This window comes from Lactuca saligna, chromosome 7 (genome assembly GCF_052625555.1).
Source record: "Lactuca saligna cultivar CGN05327 chromosome 7, ASM5262555v1, whole genome shotgun sequence".
NCBI lineage: Eukaryota > Viridiplantae > Streptophyta > Magnoliopsida > Asterales > Asteraceae > Lactuca > Lactuca saligna.
The window spans coordinates 77,694,861-77,715,979 of record NC_136423.1 but is presented as its reverse complement, the minus strand read 5'-3'; positions in this window follow the sequence as shown (position 1 = coordinate 77,715,979).

Below are 21,119 nucleotides of genomic sequence, written 5' to 3'. Positions count from 1 at the left end.
CAAACTTAACACTTAAAGATTCATCAGTAGAACCGAAAATAATGTCAAACATATATTTGTACGATTAACAGATGTTTATTAAAGATTTTATGAAAGAGGGTTTGATCAATTGAACCTCTTTTAAAACCTAATTCTTCGAGAAAGGTTGACAACGTGGCATACCAAGCTCGAGGTGCTTGGTTTAAGCCGTAGACAGCTTTCTGCAATTTAAAGATGTGATCTGGAAATTTGGGATCTTCGAAACCTGGTGGTTGTTGGATGTATACTTCGCGATCTATCTCTCCGTGTAGGAATGCACATTTAACATCCATTTGGAATACTTTGAAATTCTTATGTGCAGCATATGCAAGAAAGATGCGAATTGTTTTAATTCAGGCAACTGGAGCATATGTTTCATCGTAGTCGATTCCTTCTTGTTGTGAATATCCATTGACTACAAGACGTGCCTTGTTTCGACAAATGATTCCTTGATCGTCAGTCTTGTTTCTGTATACCCATCTTGAACCTATAACAGTAACATCAGGTGGAGTAGGAACAAGATTCCATACGTCGTTTCTTTCAAATTCTGCTAGCTCTTCTTGCATAGCTTTTACCTAATCTGGATCTTTTATAGCAGAATGTATGGTTTTGGGTTCAGTCGTGGATAAGAAGGCTCCAAATAAACATTCATTTGTGGATGCGCCTCTAGTCTGAATGCCTAAGTTAGGATCTCCGATGATTTGGTATGTTGGATGATTTCTGGTCCACTTTATTAATCGATTCTCTTCCGCTATAATAATTGGAGTTTCAGTATCCCATTGTTCTTCTCCGGGTGTTTCATCTTGGAATAGGTTTGAAGGTTCCCCCATAAATGATGCATCGGGATTGTTTTGGCTATTTGGGGATGGGGTGTTTAAAGGAGGATTTGGTGTTTGTTCCAAAGAGGAAGTATGTGTTGGTGGTTCCCCCTCGAATTGATTTGCATCATTTTGGTTTGTTTGTGGAATTACTTCACTGGGTGTTCCTGTAGGGTCAATTAAAGTAGTTAGAAGTTCAGAATTGTAAGCGGTTTTTGGTTGTTCAAAAAGCAAATCAAGATCGATTTCAATGTCTATGTCAGGAGAAGGTGTTTGTTGAATTGGATTTTGAAAAATATTTTCAATCATTTTTGAACCAAAATGTTCACGATCCAATATCCTAACATAAAATTCATCGAAATGAACATCAGTACTTTCTTCAATTACTCTAGTACGTTTATTCAGTACTCGATAAGCAACTGAAGAAAACGAGTAAACAAGGAAAATTCCTTCATCCGACCTTGATTCAAATTTTGAAAGGTGATCTTTATTATTTTTTACGAAGCATCGACAACCGAAAATATGGAAAAGTTTGATGTTTGGTTTTCGGTTGTTAATGACTTCATATGGTGTTTTATGAAGATGTTTATGGATTAAGGAACGATTTTGAGTATAGCAAGCTGTGACTATTGCTTCTGCCCAGAAGTATTGTGGCAGATCAGCGAAGATAAGCATTGATCTTGCAGCTTCACATAGAGTTAGGTTCCTTCTTTCGACAACACCGTTTTGTTGTGGAGTGTATGGGGCTGAGAAGTTGTGTTCAATTCTTTTGTCTTTGAGAAATGAATCTAGAGTATTGTTTTTGAACTCTAAACCATTATCACTTCGGATTCTTCGAACAGGTCGTTTCAGCTTCAGCTCGATTTGTTTGATGAAGTTGATCATCTCTTCAGGTGCTTCTGATTTTAGTCTTAAGAAAAAGACCCAAGTAATGGGCGAGAAACCATCAACGACAACAAGAATGTACTTCTTCCCTTGTATGGTTTAGGTTTTGGCAGGGCCACAAAGGTCTATGTGCAACAACTCTAGTGGTTCAGATACGCTAGATTCTGAGATGCTTTTGTGAGTGGATTTGGAAAGTTTTCCTTTTTCACATGCGGCACAAAGAGTTTCTTTATAAAGCTTTAGAAGTGGTAGCCCTTTAACAAGATCATCGCCGATTAATTTGTTGATGTACCTAAAGTTTAGATGGGAAAGGCAGCGGTGCCATAACCAACTAATATCTGCTGGGGCTTTAGATAGCAGACATATATCAGGTTTACCATAGATAAGATCCATGTCAATTGGATACATATTTCCGGCACGGTCAGAATCAACTATAATATCTTTGGTTTTGGCATCCATGATCAGGCTTCGTTGTTTGGTGAAAAGAACTTCAAGATTGTTATCACACAGTTGAGAAACACTGATGAGGTTGTGTTTCAGGTCATCGACGAAGGCAACTTTCTTTATGGTAAAATTACCATTTGTTATGTTTCCATAACCTTTGATTTTTGCTTTCATGTTGTTGCCGAAGGTAACATCTTGATTGGTTTGTATAGGTTTGAAGTCACGTAAGTAGTTCCAGTTTCCTGTCATATGCTTGGAGCAACCACTATCAATATACCATGTATCATCATTGGGTTCTCCAGCATTAAGTACCTGCAATCAGACAAAAAGTTTAGGTACCCAAATTTGAATGGGTCCTGGTTTGTCAGTTGTTATTTTGGGTGCTTTTCTTAATGAATTTCTTTTATCATTTGACTTCACATTATTGTAATGGTTTGGTTTATAACGATGGAATGGTTGAGGTTTGATTTGATCTATCAATTTTACCCAAAATGTGATTTGTTTTTGAAAGCCTGTGGGTTGATAAGATCTGTGATTTGGTGAAAGATATCCTAGATGTGAAGGTTTGTTTGAAAAGTTTTCTTCATATCTGGGATGTGATGGGCGGTTTTGAAAAGCTTTTTGATGATGATGGTTTGAAACTTTCTGATGTGATGCTTTTTGAAAGTTCCTTGAATGATTAAAAGTGATATCTTGAAAGCGGTTTTCAAAAGGTTTTGGAAAAGGTTTTGGTTTTTGTTTGGAAGCCTGTTTATGAGGTATGACATAGGGTTTAACTGGTTTCTTTGGTTGGTTTTCAAAAATGTTTGGCTTGATTAGTGGGGTTTTGGTGACTTGAATGGATTTTTTTCTTGTTTGTTGTTTCTTGGAGTATTTTTGTCTCAGACTAGTTTTTCCAACAATTGATGAAGTCATTGTAGGAAAAGCAGTTGGTATAGAAGTACTACCATCGTCATAAGAGGAATTTTCTCCATTCAAAAAGTTTCTGAGTTTAGTGGTTCCATCGGTATGTTTGATTTCGTGAGTTAAAGAACTTGCAGAGTCTGTTTCAGATTTTACAACTCTTTTGAAAGACTTTTTGGAAACACTGAAAGCAGTATCATCTGGACTACAGTTGATAAGTGTTTCGTCATCTGAATCTTCCTCATTAATAGATGTGAAAAGATTAGGTAGAGTAGATTCAGAGTTTTCATAATTCGTCATGTTTTCCTGTTTTGCTTGTTCAATTTCAAAGGATTCTCTTCCAATTCCTGGTCTATAATTCGTATTAATTTTGCCAGTTCCCAAGGTGTTTGCCTTGGTGAAAATATCATCACTTAGTTTTCTGGCAACTTTGATAGAATCCATATTCCATATCAGTCTTTTATTCTCGGTTTCAAGAGAATTGATTTGTTTTAAAGAATTAGTCAATTTTTCATTTAAAACATTGTATTTGTCAGTTGATTCTTAAAAGTCTTGTTTCAACTGAAGGATTTCCATTTCTAAAACATCTTTTATTTCAGAAGAAATGACTGGCTGATTTTTTAGTTCCAAATCCCTTTTCTGAAATAGGGTATGATTTAATTGTTCCAAGACGTGATTATAATCTTCTGATTTTCTTTCAATGTCTCTTTTGAATTTGCTTTTCGTCCTTGTTGATTCTCCAAATTTGAGTTGCAAGGTTTGTAACTCAGATTTGCAAATATCATAATTGACCATTGTGTCATGATATGTTTTGAGATCAACTTCCAGACTAGTCTCAATTTTGGTTATGTGGGACTCAAAAATTGTTTTGGAAAAACCAAGTTCAGAGATCATAGACCATACCTGTTCTATGACGTTTGGAGCTCTTGAAGGTATCTCAACACCAGCTACGAAGCAGAAGTTTGATTGTGTTGGTTTTTGTTCAGCTTCATCATCAGAAGTTCGCCAGTATTCCACACTTGGTTCATGCATTTCCATCAATGCTCTTTGCTTTTCTTGGTTTTCCAGTTTCTTCAATTCATCGGCTCTTTGAGCATAGTATGCTAGTCTTTGATTTTGGTTTTGTTTTTGGCTCGACATTCTCTGGCATAGTGATTTGTTCCTTTGCAGTTGTGACAAATGATCACTTCTTCATCACTATCATCCTTTTGACTTTTAATCGGAAGTCTTTCAGGTGTTTGAGTTTGGGCTTGTTGGGAAGGTTGAGAATGGTTTTGTTGGAATCCAAAATTTTGGTTGTTTTGAAAACCATTGTTTTGATTGTTGTAACCTTGATTTTGGAAACCTCTGTTTTGATTTTGAAAACTGTTGTTTGGATTGTGATTATGACCTGAGTTGGGATCGTTTTGAAAACCTTGGTTTGAGTTATTTTGGAAAGAAGGTCTTTGAGAATTTTGTCCAAAGTAAGGTCTAGGTTGAAAACCTGAGTTGTTTTGACCAAAAGATGGTCTTGGTTGAAAACTTGAGTTATTTTGTCCAAAAGATGGTCTTGGTTGAAAATTTGGTCTAAAATTTGATTGACCATGATTTGGGATAAATCTCTGGAGATTTGTGTTTGCAACCAATGCACACAGTTGTTGATAATCTGCTTCATCATTTGAATCAGACTGGAAGGCTTGGTTTTGAAAAGATGTAGTCTGATTAAAATGATTAAAGTTTTGATCATTGAAAGGTGTTTGGTTTTGAGAAGTTGTGGACACAAGTGCAAGTGGTCCTCCAAAAGCTGCAGTGGTTGGTGGGTCAATCGAGGATTCATACGATTGAATTTCTCCATACAAGTTGTACAAAGTTTCAGTATGAATAGCTAGATTTCCCTGAATAATGAGTTTAACCATTTTCCAGCTTTCGAAAAGATTGTTTAAAAACTTGAGATTTATCTCGTGTTGTGTCTTTTTGATACCCAAATTGTTCATTTTAACCATAATCAAATTGAACCTATCATGAGCTTCATGGATGGTTTTTGATGAAAGCATTTTGAATTATCGAATTCATTCAAAACAGTTGTTCTTTTGTTTCCGATAATTCTTTTATTTCCACAAAAACGATTTTTCAAATTCTCCCAAATTTGATTTGCGGTTAACAGTATAATGTCATCCATTTGACTTAGAATACTGTGAGGTATTCCAGAAACAAGTTCCTTTTTGGCTTGGAGTTCCAACTTTTTTGTAATTTCAGCTTGAGTGGCTTGATTTGTAGCAAGAGTAGCCATATTTTCTGAAGTAACAAATGTTCCTTCTACACACTTCCAGACATCTTCATTTATAGCATTAAGATGAAGATTCATACGGCCAACGCACGAATTATACTCTTCAGGAATAAGTATGGGTGCCCGTGAACCAGATCCTAAGCTATTTGCAATGGAGACAAAGTTCATGTTGGAGTAATTTGCCAAAGACATTTTTTTGAAAGGATTTTGAACAAGTGATATTAAAATGAAATTTTTAAAGAAAAGCTTATGGAAGGTTTAGAAACGCTATAACCAAAGGTTTTTCGACAAAAATTTCAAGGTAAATCACACAAGCTCTGATACCAATTGTTGGATATTATTCCTTTTTATATATCAGCTCAGATACCGATTTGTTGGAAATATAACAATCTGATCACCACAACAAAAGGCTCGGTTACCAGTTACTGTGTGACAGAAATATTAGTTTAAGATATAAGATATATATATATATATATATATATATATATATATATATATATATATATATATATATATATATATATATATATATATATATATATATATAAACAATAATAATTGCGGAATAAGTATAAATATGAAAGCTGTAAATGACTGAAAGCTATAATAATATAAATGACTGTTTTTAAATGACGTAAAGCTATAAATAATATAAATGACTGTATTTAAATGACATAAAGCTATAAATAATATAAATGACTATATTTAAATGACATAAAGCTATAATAAAGTATATAAATATATAGATATATATCAAGTAGGTTCGTCAATAAATTGACTGAACTGGACTCATGGAGCGACTGGTTGATATTTGTTCTTTGAGTGGACTGGTCGATATTGGGACTCTTGGAGCGACTGGTCGATATTTGTTCTTTGAATGGACTGGTTGATATTGGGACTCTTGGAGCGACTGGTCGATATTTGTTCAAAGATCAATCCGGCATTGGATAAGTAACAAAAAGTTCATTTAAAGCTTGATTTTATGTAAAACAAGTGTTAACAAAAGGGTACAAAATACATGGGTTTATGTATTTGTATTTGAGGTATTTTTGGGTAAAAACATGCACACGGGTCGTGTAAGATAAGGCACAAGTGACACGGGTCGTGTAGGAGGGTTTTGGAGGGTTTTCTTGATGAATGATGCTGACACGGGGCGTGTTGATTTAGCCTTGCTGAACACGGGGCGTGTTCATGATGCTGATGCTGACACGGGGTGTGTTGATTTAGCCTTGCTGAACACGGGGCGTGTTGAGGTTCAGAAATATGAAGAAGGCAATCAGAGGGCGACACGGGGCGTGTTGATTTTTCCTTGGTTTTTAACACGGGGCGTGTTCGTGTCAGAGTCAATTTCGGGATTTTTGTGATTTGAAGGTAAGTTTTGTTTGTGATGTTTTGGCTAGGGTAATGGTGTTATGGTGTTTTGAGGATGTTTTCAAGGTTGTTTAGAGGTTGCAAGGAGGTTGATATAAGGTGGTAAAGGTGGTGAAATTTCTTATGAAGATGATGATGAATAGTGATGGGTTTTGTGGTTGATCTTGATGCAGAAGTTTTTGGGTTGTTTCATGGTTGTGTTTTGGTGTTTTGATGTAAGGAAAGTGTTTGGTGGTGTATGATGTGATGATCAAAGGTGGTGAAGATGAAAAACCTTTAGTTTCAATGAAGAAGATGAAGATGGTTGATGGTGTTCTTCATTTAGCTTCTTGTTTGATCTTGGTGTTCTTCACTTGGCTTCTTGTATGATCTTGGTGTTCTTAATTTAGCTCCAGGGATTTGTCTTTGTTCTTGAGGAAGATGAAGATTTGTGATGTTCTTGGGAGTGTTTGTAGTTTGTAGAAGTGTTACAATATTACAAATGAACATACACACACACACACTACATACTCACGTATACATATATGAGAGAAACAAATATCTTCTTCACTTGAGTGTATTTTGAAAGTAATTGGCTGGTGTATGCAAGTTGTTTGTAGAGTAGTAGGAGCAGAAAAACGTGGGAAGGTTTTAGGCTTCTTCATCTTTGACTTTTTTTGACTTCTTCTCTGTTTGACTATTCAACATATATACAACATATATATAATACATATATACATATATAATACATACATATGTATATAATACATACATATACATATATATATATATATATATATATATATATATATATATATATATATATATATTGTTGAAACTTTTTAGTCACACATATGTGTTTTCTTCATTCGCGTGTTTTCGTATTTTCCGTTTTATCACGCATTCATGCAACCTGAAATAACTGATAATATTTGTTAGATTGTATAAAAATAGTTCATCTTATTTCAGTTATGGTCACCTACAAGGTTACATAAGAACATTTTTCAACACGTGTCTTGTGAGCTTCATTCATGCCCACTTCTCTGAATCCCCCAAGTTTAGGTGCCCAGATTCTATCCATGAAATAATATGCTCCATCCTCTTTGACTTCAAGGTTCTTCTCCATCCTGTGTAATGAATCACTTGTAGTGTTCTCGTGTTTCAATGCATCCAACTGGGCTTCTTTGATTTGCAAGATTAGGTGGGATCGAATGGTTATCGAGAGAGTTTTCACATGACGACTTGAATATTCTTTTCGGCTCAGGGCATCAGCCACCACGTTAGCCTTGCCTGGATGATACTTGATTTCACACTAGTAATCGTTTAGCAGCTCAGTCCATCTCCATCGCCTCATATTTAATTCGTTCTGGTTCAGGATGTGCTGGAGGATTTTGTAGTCAGTGAAGATGGTGCACTTCGTACCATAAAGGTAGTGCCTCTAAATCTTCAATGCGAAGACCACTGCTCCTAATTCGAGATCATGAGTGGTATAGTTCACTTCGTGCGTTTTTAGTTGTCTTGATGCATAGGCTATCACCTTTCATCGCTGCATAAGTACATATCCCAAACCTTGATTTGAAGCGTCGTAGTAGACTATAAAGTCTTTGGTTCCTTCTGGTAAGGATAGCACATGTGCACTTGAAGGGAATTTCTATAGGGTTTTGAAGGCAACTTCCTACTTCTCTATCCATTCGAATGCTACGCCTTTTTGTGTAAGTGTGGTAAGAGGCTTGGCTATCCTGGAGAAGTTATGGATGAATCTTCTGTAATAGCCTGCAAGACCCAGAAATTGACGAATTTATGTGGCTGTCGTTAGGACTGCCCATCCTTCAATGGCTTTAACCTTGGAAGGGTCCACATGTATCCCTTCTTGGCTGACAACATGACCTAAAAATTTTACGCTATGGAGCTAGAACTCACACTAAGAGAGTTTCGCGTACAACTTTTCAGCCTGCAGGGTCTCTAGGATTTGTCGGAGATGTTGACTATGTTCTTCCTCGCTTCGAGAATAGACTAGGATATCATCGATGAAAATGATCACAAAGTTGTCAATGAATGGACGGCATATTCGATTCATCAGGTCCATAAATGTGGCAGGGGTATTCGTTAGAATGAAGGGCATTACGACAAACTCATAATGTCCATAACGAGTTCGGAAAGCAGTCTTGGAAATATCCTCCTCTCAGACCTTGAGTTGATGATAGCCAGATCGCAGATCTATCTTAGAGAAGTAATTTGCTCCTTGAAGTTGCTAGAATAGATCGTTGATTCATGGAAGTGGGTAGCGATTTATGATAGTGAGCTTATTCACCTCTCTATAGTCGATGCACATCCTAAAGGACCCGTCCTTCTTCTTAACAAAAAGGACCGGAGATCCCCAAGGCAAGAAACTGGGTCTGAGAAATCCTTTGTTCAAGAGTTCGCTGAGTTGGCTTCACAATTCTTGCATTTCTGCAGGAGCCAACCTATAGGATGATTTGACAATACAAGTAGCTCCTGGTACAAGGTCGATTTGGAGCTCAGCCTGTCTTTCTGGGGGTATCCCGGAAGTTCATCGAGAAATACATCCGGAAAATCACATGCTACTGGAATACCTTGTATGCTTACTTTCTTCATTGGTCTTGTCCACAACATGAGCAAGGAAAACATAGTTCTTATGATGCAGGCACTACTGTGCCTTGCTGCACGAGATAGGACGAGGATTGGCACCATGTTTATCACCATATATTATTAGAGTTTCGTGATTAGAGGGTGAAGGAAAACGGCCTTATCACGACATATCATATGAGCATGGTGGGCGCATAACCCAACCATGTCGATAAGCCATTAGCCCCCAGCATGGTGGGGGCTTATTAGAGTTGTCTAGTGTTAAGGTGTATGCTACATAAGTATCTTTGGTTGATTCGGTTTTTCCCATTAGCCATCTCCACCATGAAGGCTTCGTTTAGCTTCTGGGATTGTTGTTTTAGTATGTGTTCGAATTTGTTACTAACGAAGCTTTGCTCAGCTCCACTGTCAAGTATGCTACGGACACGTTATAGGCCATTAAGCATGTTATGAATGTTTAGGGTCTTATTAGCAATGCAAATGAACCACTACGGCCCAATAGCATGTTTAAGCTGATAAAGACCCATTGGGCATGTGATTGGATCACCAAGACCCAATAAACATGTTAGAATATATTGGGCCTAATTATCATGATATTGGGCCACAAAAACCCAATAACACGAACATAAGATTTTTAGGCTCAATCATTGAATCATTTATTGTTTATTGATTTTATGTTCGTAGTGTAGGTACTTGTTGTATGCTAATGTTTATTCGCAATGTTAAAATACTTTGACGTCTTATTTATAACGAAGCTTTGGTTATATATATATATATATATATATATATATATATATATATATATATATATATATATATATATATATATATATATATATAACATTTTTTAAAAACAAACATGCATTATAAATTTAATATTTTTAACCCAATAATTTAATATTAGCCTATTTAGCCCAAAATATTAATTTTGACCATTCTAGCCCCTTTATCTATAAAAATGATACTTTTAGTCCCTTTTTATAAAAATTAACATTTTTGGTCCTTAACCCATATTTCTTGACATTTTCGACCCAAACTTAATTTAAATAATAATTTCAGCCCCAAAACCATTGTATTTGCCATTTCAAGTCCTTATTTATAAAAATTTTACACTTTTGGCTCAAATTCCGCAACGTTTTGACCCCAAAATCCAAACTTTGCATTTTTAGTCCAAATTTTTGCATCAAAGTCATTTTCAGCCCCTGAAATAGTTTATTTACATTTTAGACTCATATTTTGATAAATTTACAACTTCAGCCACCAAAACTCTTCATTTTTCGCAATTTTGGGCCCCAAACCCGTGAGGCCCAAATATAAGTCCAATAAACTATAATTTATGTTTTTGACCCCTTGAAAAGTATTATTTTCATAAAATTTAGATACTTATGTAAGTAATACTATTTTATCCTTATAAAAACCGAAAATATCATATTTTACCCAAATATTGGTTATTATTGCAAAAATGACACTTATAAGGATTTTTAGGTTTGTTTTCACTTCTTAAGCCTAAAGACTCTTAGATCTTTGTATTATGTTGTTAGTTATGCTCTTGTCTATGAATCTTTCACACTTTTGTTATGGATCTCGAAGTATAGCAATTAATAATATGATTTTCACAACACAAACCAAGGATATCACATATAACAAGCAAACACACATAGATCATCACATAACACTTGTATTCTTCCCCCAAAAACAAGTAAAAACCGAAAACAAGGGGGTGTGAACTCACCTTAAAGATTTGGATTCGGTTTTGAAGAAGATAAGAAGAAGATGGTGTGGTTTTCGTTTCTAACTAGCTCCTTGAGTATATCTTGAGCCTTAAGATGTTCTAAGTACCACATTTATGAAAACAAGAGTGTAAAAGGAATAAAGATGTTTTAAAATGAAGTTATACACTTGAGTTTGCAAGATCATACCATAATGTGTGAGTTTTTGATGAAGTAATTTTATTGGAAACACCTTTAAGCTTCAAAATTTTTAGAGAAGGAAGGAGGAGTTTTTGAGGTGGTATTGAGAGAGTTTGGAAGTGGAATTATGTGTGTGTATGTTGATATTCTCGGCCATAGTTAAAGAAGTAGGAAGAGAGGTGATCAAAGGTTAATGCATGATGGTTAAGGATGACTTACCTTGTTACATGTGAGTTCTTTTGCCTAGATTGCCACTAAATAAAAGTGAGGTGTCAAGGTCTTATATTATATTGATTAAACCCCTCCCCCCGTCCCCCCCCCCCCCTTTTTTTTTTCTAAATATGGGCCGAGAATTTGGATTTAGGAAAGAATGAGTTTATTAATTGGTCCCTTTCTTGATTTTTTCTCGAAAATATGAAGCCTATTAAATAGTTTTTCGGCCCATTGGGCTTTTAGGAGGGTTTATGGCCTAATTAGAATAAAAGAATGGGTTTTATGGTCCATTATGGTTAATTAAATTACTTATAACACAATAAGTCTCATTAGGATAAACCACCTCATTTTAGGCCCATGATGGCCCAAAAGGTTAGGTTTATTGTATAAATGTGTATCCAATTAGTGCCCAATTAAGAGTTCTAAGCCTAAAACAGTCAAATTGAAATCTTATTGTCCCATTAGGCCCAATAAGGGAATCCAAATCCAAAATGGACTTAGGCCAAGATTCTTAGGGCTTCCAAACCCGAAATTGACTTGTTGTAATGTTTTGCTTGAAGTTTGGGCTTTACAATTGGATTTTTTATGGAAGTTTGTTGTCATTGAATAACTTCATATGCATATCAAGGTAACGTTAAAATTTGTTGCCATGATATTATTTACAAGAGTATAGAATTTCCTAGCAAATTTGCTAGTTATGAAAAAAGGCAGTATGTTCTCCCAAAAAAATCCAATTTTTTCTTTAGTATGTATTGTAGTCTTTATTTCTTGAAAATGGTAGTGTGTTCTCCCAGAAAATCCAATATTTTCTTTAGTATGTAATGTAGTATTAATACCTTAAGACTAAAATGTATAAGTATTTTTGTACTTTGTAGTAGTGTAGTATAGTTTTATATCTTTATAAAAACCATTTGAATGCATGTTTCCAGAAATGTCAACTGTATTGTACCGTAATCGTATTGGTGTAAAACCCTTTGTATGTTTCCTGAAATGTAATTTTACAGTAATGTAGTTTTGAATAAATTAAACCATTTGAAGACGTGTATGTATTTTTAAACCAAACATATTATTAATACTAAATTGTGAGTTATTATAACCATACTTAGCGACTGTTGACCTGTTACGATGTTCTTCAGGTGTCCGAGTGTTACAAAATTTGTCACCCTAGACATGCCGGTCTAGCTGTTGCAAGAAGCTTAGGTGTGGGATTGTCAGTCTCGTATAGATCTATCCACAATGTCACGCTCTCCCTCCAGGAGACTCTGGTTATAATACATGACTTTTGATGGTACATGGGTAAGTACTTGAAGATAATGTCTCACAAAATTATATTAATGGTTTACGTTTAGTGTAATGAAACTCCTTTTTCTTGTAATTTTAATATGTAAATTTTACATAGTATGAAAAATAATTATTCTTTTAAATAATTATTTTCTGTGCCCCCAACTGGGTAAAATAGTGTGTGTTCCATAAACTATACCTATTACAGTTTATATAAATGTATCATTGATATGGTGAACCCTTTGTAGATTATTATCAAATTTGCCATGATAATAAGTTGGAATAAAATAATTATATATGTTCGTTCATATAATTATACTCTTTTTGCTCGACATGTTACAAAAGGGTTAAACTTTTACTGTATCAATTTGTACTTATGTGTATATTTATATTAAATAAAAATATAAATGTAACGGTTTAGATATTAACACAATTTATCTTGTCTTTTACTTGTATTCCTCTCCCCCCTAAAACATAGAAAAATTATAGAAAACGTAGGGGTATGAACTCACATCGGGTGTGTTTTTGGATGAATATGAAGTGATAGCGAAAATCCTCAGGTTAGAACATGTGTATATAGGTGTATCCTAATAGTATTTAACATATGATATCCTGTGTAAATTAGTTATGCTAATATGAGAGTGTTATTAAAACACTATATTAAAATGGAAACTTACCAATTAATTCCTAAGAATTAATTGATGGATTTGCATTTCGTAGGAATTTTTTTGAAGACGTTCTTTGCTACACTTGCATATTGTATGAAGATATGAACATTACTTGAAGATATTAAGAACTTTGAGAGTAAAATAGGGGCGGGGGGTGTTTTGGGACGTAAATGAGAGATATACTGAGGGTTTTCAGTTATGTAGTTATATATTGGGATAATTTGATGTAACATTTACCTTGAAATGTGTAATTTATCATCTAGATTAGTATGCCACCACCTAAAGTTAATGTTCTCGGCCTATACTCCAAACCAAGAACTAGGATTTCTGTCAAAATGTCCAACCGAGAACCAAGCGTTCTCGGTCTAGAGGTCTTCGGTCAAAGAAAGTTCTCGGTGGGGGTTTAGGGTCCGAAGGTTCTTGGTGGGAAAGGATTTCGGTCCTCAAAAGGATCAAAGGTGTATCGGTTATGGTGGGATTTTGCATGCTAAAACCAAAAATACATAAAGTGGGGTATATTACATTATTTGATTTTAACTATTTGATTCTTTGACTTGCATTTGACTTCCTTTGAATTTCATTGACTTTCTTTAACTTTTATTAACTTATAACAACCGATCGTTAAATTATCCCCCCGTTAGAGGGAATTTCATCCTGAAATTATTTCTAAAGTGGTACTCATGAAATAGGAAACATATTTGGATACTTTTGTTTCATCTGATCTTCCCGTTCCCAAGTGAATTCAGGTCCCCGCTTGGCATTCCATCGAACCTTCATTATTGGTATACAGCTTTGTTTCGTTCTCTTGATTTTCCTGTCCATGATTTCCGCAGGTTCCTTTACAAAGTGTAGACTCTCGTTTATCTCAATTTCATTGAGTGGGATTACAAGAGTTTCATCGGACATATACTTCTTTAGATTGGATATGTGAAATGTGGGATGCATGTTATTGAGTTCCTACGGTAGTTTGAGTTTGGATGCCACCAGTCCAATTCTAGCTAGAATCTCGAATGACTCAATATACCTTGGATTTAGTTATCCATGTTTCCCAAAAAGTATCATTCCTTTACAGGTGAACTTTTAACAGGACGTGGTCACCAACTTGGAACTCCAAGAGTTTTCATCGTTTATCCATATAACTCCTTTGTCGGTCTCTAGATGCTTTCAGTCGTTCCTGGATTTGGATGATTTTATATGTTGTTTCACACATGATCTCGGGACCTATGAGAGCGTTATCGGGAACTTGCCTCTTCGCTAGTTGCGTGTAACCTACTTCACGCCATCATAGAGACTGATCAGCACTTGCGGCCGTAGAGGGCTTTAAACGGAGCAACTCTGATGCTATTGTGATAACTATTGCTGTATGAGAACTCAACGAGTGGTAAATGGGTATCCCAAGATTTACCAAAGTCTATCATGCAAGCTCTCAATATATCTTCCAATGTTTGGATAGTTCTTTCACTCTGCCCGTCAGTCTGTCGGTGGTAGACTGTACTCATGTCCAATGTAGTTCCCAGAGATTTTTGTATTGAATGCCAGAACCATGAGGTGAATCTACTATCTATGTTGGAGATAATGGATATTGGCACGCCATGCAATCGTACAATCTCTTTAATGTACATCCTGGTCAGCTTCTCCATCTTATCGGTTTCTTTTATTGGCAGGAAGTGCGCGAATTTGGTTAATCTGTCAACGATTACCTAAATAGTGTCATGACCACCCTAGTTATGAAATCCATAGTTATCCACTCCTACTTCCATTTGGGTATGTCTGGTTGTTGTAGGAAACCCGAAGGCTTCTGGTATTCTACCTTGACCTTGGCGCAAGTCAAGAACTTGCCCACACAGGTAGCGATTTTTGCCTTAATGTTTGGCCACCAATAAATTTTCTTGAGATCTAGATACATTTTGTCCGAACCGAGATGGATAAAGTACCTAGTTTTGTGAGCTTCGTTCATGACAACGTTTATGAATCTTCCAAATCTCGATATCCAGATTCGATCCATGAGAGAGCAAGCACCGTCATCCTTGACTTCTAGGTTTTTATCCATCTTTCTTCCTCATGAAGAAGACTGGTGCTCCGCAAGAAGAGAAACTCAGTCTGATGAATCCTTTGCTTTGTAGTTCGTTTAGTTTACTAGATAGATCCTGCATTTTTGTCAGTGCTAAGTGGTATAGGGATTTGGTTACGAGGTAGCTCCGGGGATTAAGTCGATTCTGAACTCCACTTGACGTTCGGGAGGTAATCTTGGAAGAGCTTTGGGAAATACATTGGGGAAGTTACATCGTGAATGTCCTTGATGTGTTTTACCTCTTGTTTCTTATCTACCACATTAGCTAAGAAGGCATGGTATTCCTTGCATAGATATTTTTGGGCTATAATGCAAGAGATGATCTGAAGGTTCATGCCTGGTTTTTTGCCATAAATGATGAGAGTTTCGTTCCTGGGTAGATTAAGGCAAATGACTTTTTTGTAACACAAAATATCAGCATGGTGGGGACTTAACCAATCCATGCCAATAATGATGTCGAAACTTTTTATTATGACCGACATCAGCTCGATTTGGAAAGAGTAGTTGTTTAGAGTGAGGGTACATCCTAGGAATATATCGTTACTGTCTTCTACCTTTCCATTTTCCATTTCTACGGTGAGTGTGTCTTTTAGTGAGTGGAGGTTTGTTTTAGTAAGTGTTTGAATTTATGGTTCACGTAACTTTTCTCTGCACCACTATCAAAAAGTATGCATGCATACGAAATATGGAGGAGGAACGTACCGGTATCCATGGTAGGATCATTCAGGACATCCTCATGTCCCATGGTTAGAAATATTCCCACACCTCCGACATTCCTCGCTTTTGTGCAATACATCTTGAAATAACATGTTTCAGCACATCCATAGCAGGCCTAGCTCACTCGGGCGTTAGCAGTCTAGGTGGTTTATTGTGCCGGAGCCCTACATAAACGGGAAGTGTGCCCATTCCCATTCCAATTTTTGCAGTACATTTCTCGACAGGGTCCAATATGATGGAAGTTACACTGATTACACTTCGGGAGGGTTCCAACATATGCTTTGATGGGTGCTGGAGCGGATGGAATAGTAGCAGCATGAATTGCCACTGTTTGTTGTTTCTTTATGGGCTCCTATGATGACTGGACCTTCCTTTGTTCCAAAATTTCTTTTTGTTGCCACTTTCTTTGGATTGTTTGGGAAAGGCTGTCATGAAGCCCTGGCGGACACCATGATCCACCAGTGTTTGGGCTAGGCGTTTGGCACTGTCAAAATTAAGTGGGTTTGCAGGTATCACATTTCCTTGGATCTGGGGAGATAGTCCCCAAATGCACCATTCCACTTTCTTACTTTCCGGGGTAACAATATCGGTACATAGTACAACTAGGCCACTAAATCTAGCAGTGTAGGCAGTGATGTCGGAGTCCTTCATCGTCAAGTTCCATAGCTTTTGCTCTAGCTTTTGCACCTCGCCCCTTGGGCAGTATTCTATTAGGATCAGAATCTTTAGGTCTTCCTGTTGGATTAGATGTCTCAGCTCATAACTATTATTGGTATGTCTTTGACCCGAGAGTAGCATGGTCCATTTAGGTTGCATATCATCAGGACAATTGGTTAGGATGGACTTTTGAGAGAAGGTTATTTATGGTTTATTAATATATTATAAGTTATAATATATTAATATGAAATCATATGTTTTAATTAGTATCGATCAAGAATTAATTTGGAATTAATTTAGTGATATAAAGAGACTAATTAAATGTATGGGGACTAATTATGATAATTATTTATATTTATATGTGTTGGGTTTATGATCCATGTTGGACCAAGTTTATGTATGGATACATAAAGAGTTGGGCCACATGAACCATGGATCATAAAACCCAAGCGTATGGATTATGGGTGATACCCATGACCCTTGGAATCCTACATATAAATAGGTTACTCCATAGCCAAAATCACGACTTCTTTTCTTAGAGAAATATGGAGGTGTTTTGGTGCATGGAATTCTCTCTCAAGAGCCACCTTTGTACTAGGTGTATTGTGATTCCATTTAAGGCATTTCATACTATTGGTGCTAAGCTCTTAAGGCCAAATACATCAAGACTTCAAGCCACATAAAAGGTATGTTTCCCTAACTAGTATATTATATGGTTTATGTCAAATGCATGCTAGTTATAGGTTTAATGCCTTCGAAACCATTTGCATGTATAATTAGTGAAAACATAGATCCAAGGTATTTAGGGTTTTATGTGCACCATAGGATGTTGTATTATACCAAAACGCAACAGTGGTATCAGAGCCATGAGTTGTTTTCTACTATATTTGATGCAAATGTATTTTTTTTTTCAAGTTGATGAAAAAAAAATGAAAAAAAAAATGAAGTATGTCAAATTTTATGATAATTACTTGATTTTACGAAAAACTAATTATTTGTAAAATTTGAGTCACTTTACTACAAGAGTTGAATTAGGTAAATTTATTAAAAGATAGAATGATATGATTATTTTATTTGTTTTAAAAGTTTGATCTAAGTGGATTTAAGGAGTTACAAATTTTGTCATAAAATTTTGGAACTCAAATAAAGTTATGATCTTAAGAGTTTTGAAACTTTCATAAGTTATGGATCTGAAATGTCTCATTTATTAACTCTTTAGGTTATGAAGTCCAAGAGTCTTCAAAGGATAATTGTCAAAGTTTCAAGATTTGTATTAGTTTATATTATTATCTAATTTCTTGAAAATTGTTGATGTGAATTATCTTTACTTATTAGTTTAATCTAGATCATAGAAAAATTATTTGATTATTGTGTTAATTGGAATATTTGATATTAATGGTTTTTATGAACTCCATAACTTGTCCTCAAGTTATGGAAAGTGAAGAGTTTTTCTTTTTAAAGTGTCATTAAGTCTCATAGGTTATGAAAATAGAAGAGTCTCTATTTTTAATGTCATCATTAAATGATTTAATGTCTTCCATAACTTGTCATCAATTTATGGAACTTGATTTGTTTTTTTCATTAAACCTTAATTAAACTCATAAGTTATGAAAAAGCCAAGAGTTTTGAAAGGTTTCAAAACTTGTCCTCAAGTTTTGGAATTTGTAAAGTTAACCCCATGTATACTTTAATTCCAAACAAGATCTTAGAATTTTAAAAGTTAAAATTCAACCCTTATATTTTATAATATTATAAGTTAATAATATTTATATATATGTATAAGAGTAATGTCATTCTTACCGTTAGTAGGCCTCATTCACGAAGCCGGTCTATAAGGGGGGTATAAGGTTACTGCCTATAAAATGGCAGTTTAATGGGTGTCCACTCTCACCCACCGTTTCCTTGACCGGTGGAGGGGCGTTAGCCTAACGGGTAGGACAAGGACTATAATTCTCCCTTCATTAAAAGTATTAATGATAAATACTAAGTAACTAAACCTTTTATAAATACCCAATCTTAGTTACTTAGGAAAATGTGAATAAGGTGCTAATCCATGAAATTACACTTTGCACTTTGTTTAAGTCGGTTAGTGGAGCGTGTGTGGTTAACCGACACACTAACTCGTATTTAACAAGGTAGGCAAAGGGTAACTTAATGTTTATCATAGTATCCATGGAGCGTGTGTGGTTAACCGGCACCTCGATTGAGGGGTAAACACTTAAGGGTGCCAAGTAATTTGCATGGTTACTTCACACCTTGTTTTGTGATCCTTGGCATCCCAGTCACAAAACCTGAAGGGCACACTCGAGATGGAAACATGCCATTGAAAAGTTCAATGAATCTAAAAAGATCTAGGAGTTTCAAATCCAATTAAAACCTAATAAATTATTTCGTTTTTCATGGTGGAAATTGGTGAATCGTCATTCACCTACCTTCAAATATTCTATAGCTTGGATTACGGCATCTCTCTTCCAAGTTATAAAATAGTTTGTTGGGTCCTAGCCTTAATATTTCATATTGGGTGCTATATTGAGGACTTTAAATTAACTATCTTGAATATCTCCCAAAAGATGTCTAGTTCAGACATCTATGATCTTCCCAAATATATTGGAAATTCTCCTCCTCCACCTCTTCCAATTATTCTCCCTAACCCACAAGTTCAAGGTCACTCAAGACCTATTGGCAAGGAAAGGTCTAGGTGTGATCATATATTGGAGATAAAGTCACATACTGAAAAGCCGGGAGAGTTGGGTGTCAAAGTCTTAAGAAAGTTAATGGTTTAATCACTTTCTAAGTCACATAGTAAGTTCCTTGGGACTCCTATGAAACAGACTATGACAAGACCCTTAATGATCTTATCTATTGGCTTTGTGCTGCTAAATCAGAAATTATTTAGTGTACTAGTAAAGCAAATTTGATTAGAAGATCAACTTCCCAAAACTTTATGGATAGGGACAATAGCGACACAAGAAATCCATAAAAGCATTCTCTTCCCAATGGAAAGGGATCGGCCATAGTCAACTCGGTTGACCAAATGGTAAAGAGAAAGACTAAATCTGAGATAGTCCCATGTACTATTACCTAAGGGTCCATATGGTCCTAATGCCAAAAGGAAAGGGCATTAGTTGCGAATCTGTCAATTTTACCTGAAAGATCATAAGGCTAGTAAAGTCAATAAGTTTGACTCTTTTTCAGGTAAGGTCCACTATCTAACTCAGTTAAGTTTCCATTCTGAGATTCTTATTACAAGATGTGACTGGGTCACATGTTGATGTTTAAGAATCAAAGGAAAATTTAAGGAAACTTAAAGAAAGAGTATGTTGAATCTGAATGCGAAGATGGATTTCTATCGCTTGATTGAAGATTGGATTCTTGAGCTACTCTTAGGAGTTATGATAGATTGCTAGTATACAAGTAATAACATAGTTTTCATTTCAAGTTACATTGTAAGTAAAAAGTTTTTTCCGCATTTTAAAATAAATAAAAGTTTGTTATACTTTATTTTTATCTCCTTACAATGGCATTCATGAAAACTTGATGTTTGTATGTTTATAGCAATATTGGAAATATGAATTTGATTCGTTCATTTGTGGTAGTGTCTAAATTTACCAAATAAGGAAAGATTCTCATCACCCAAGTTTCAATTGGACCGAAACTTGGAATCATGCAAGTTGTATAGTATGATGAATGAGAACTTTCTAGCATTGGAAAAATTAAGAGTAAGTACTTGTTCACATGGATGTTTGAGTCAAGAGAAGGACTAAGGGATCAAGTACACTTTCTTGTGCACTTGTCAATGTCTACCACAAAAGATGGATAAGGCTATTCGTTATGATTTACTAAGGTTTAGTAAATATGATTATACCTACAAGCTTAAGTATAATTCTGAAACATTGGAAAATTTTCAATGTATGACAGAACAAATAAGAAGAATCATATTATGCAGAAGGATAAAAGTTTCTCAAATCTGAAAAGATGGGAGAGTACTTTAGTATCATGTTTTAAGGTCATCTTAATGATTTTGAGACCTTATCACAATTCATCCTCTAGGTACATTCTGATAGTTAAGAAGAGGAGTTATGAATTGTTGAAGTGGTTAAATCAAGAAGATGATCATACTTCATTCCAAAACAATTCATAGAGTTATACTCTAAGACTGTAACTTGAGTGACATGTCTTAAAGAAGGTTTAAAACACTTTTCAAATATAAGAGTAAAAATTTTCTACTCTTGTACATTTGAAATTGGTAAGTTGTGATGTTTTGGATAAAACAAAGAGCAACTAAGGCTCATTGTGTTAAGTGTCTGTCTT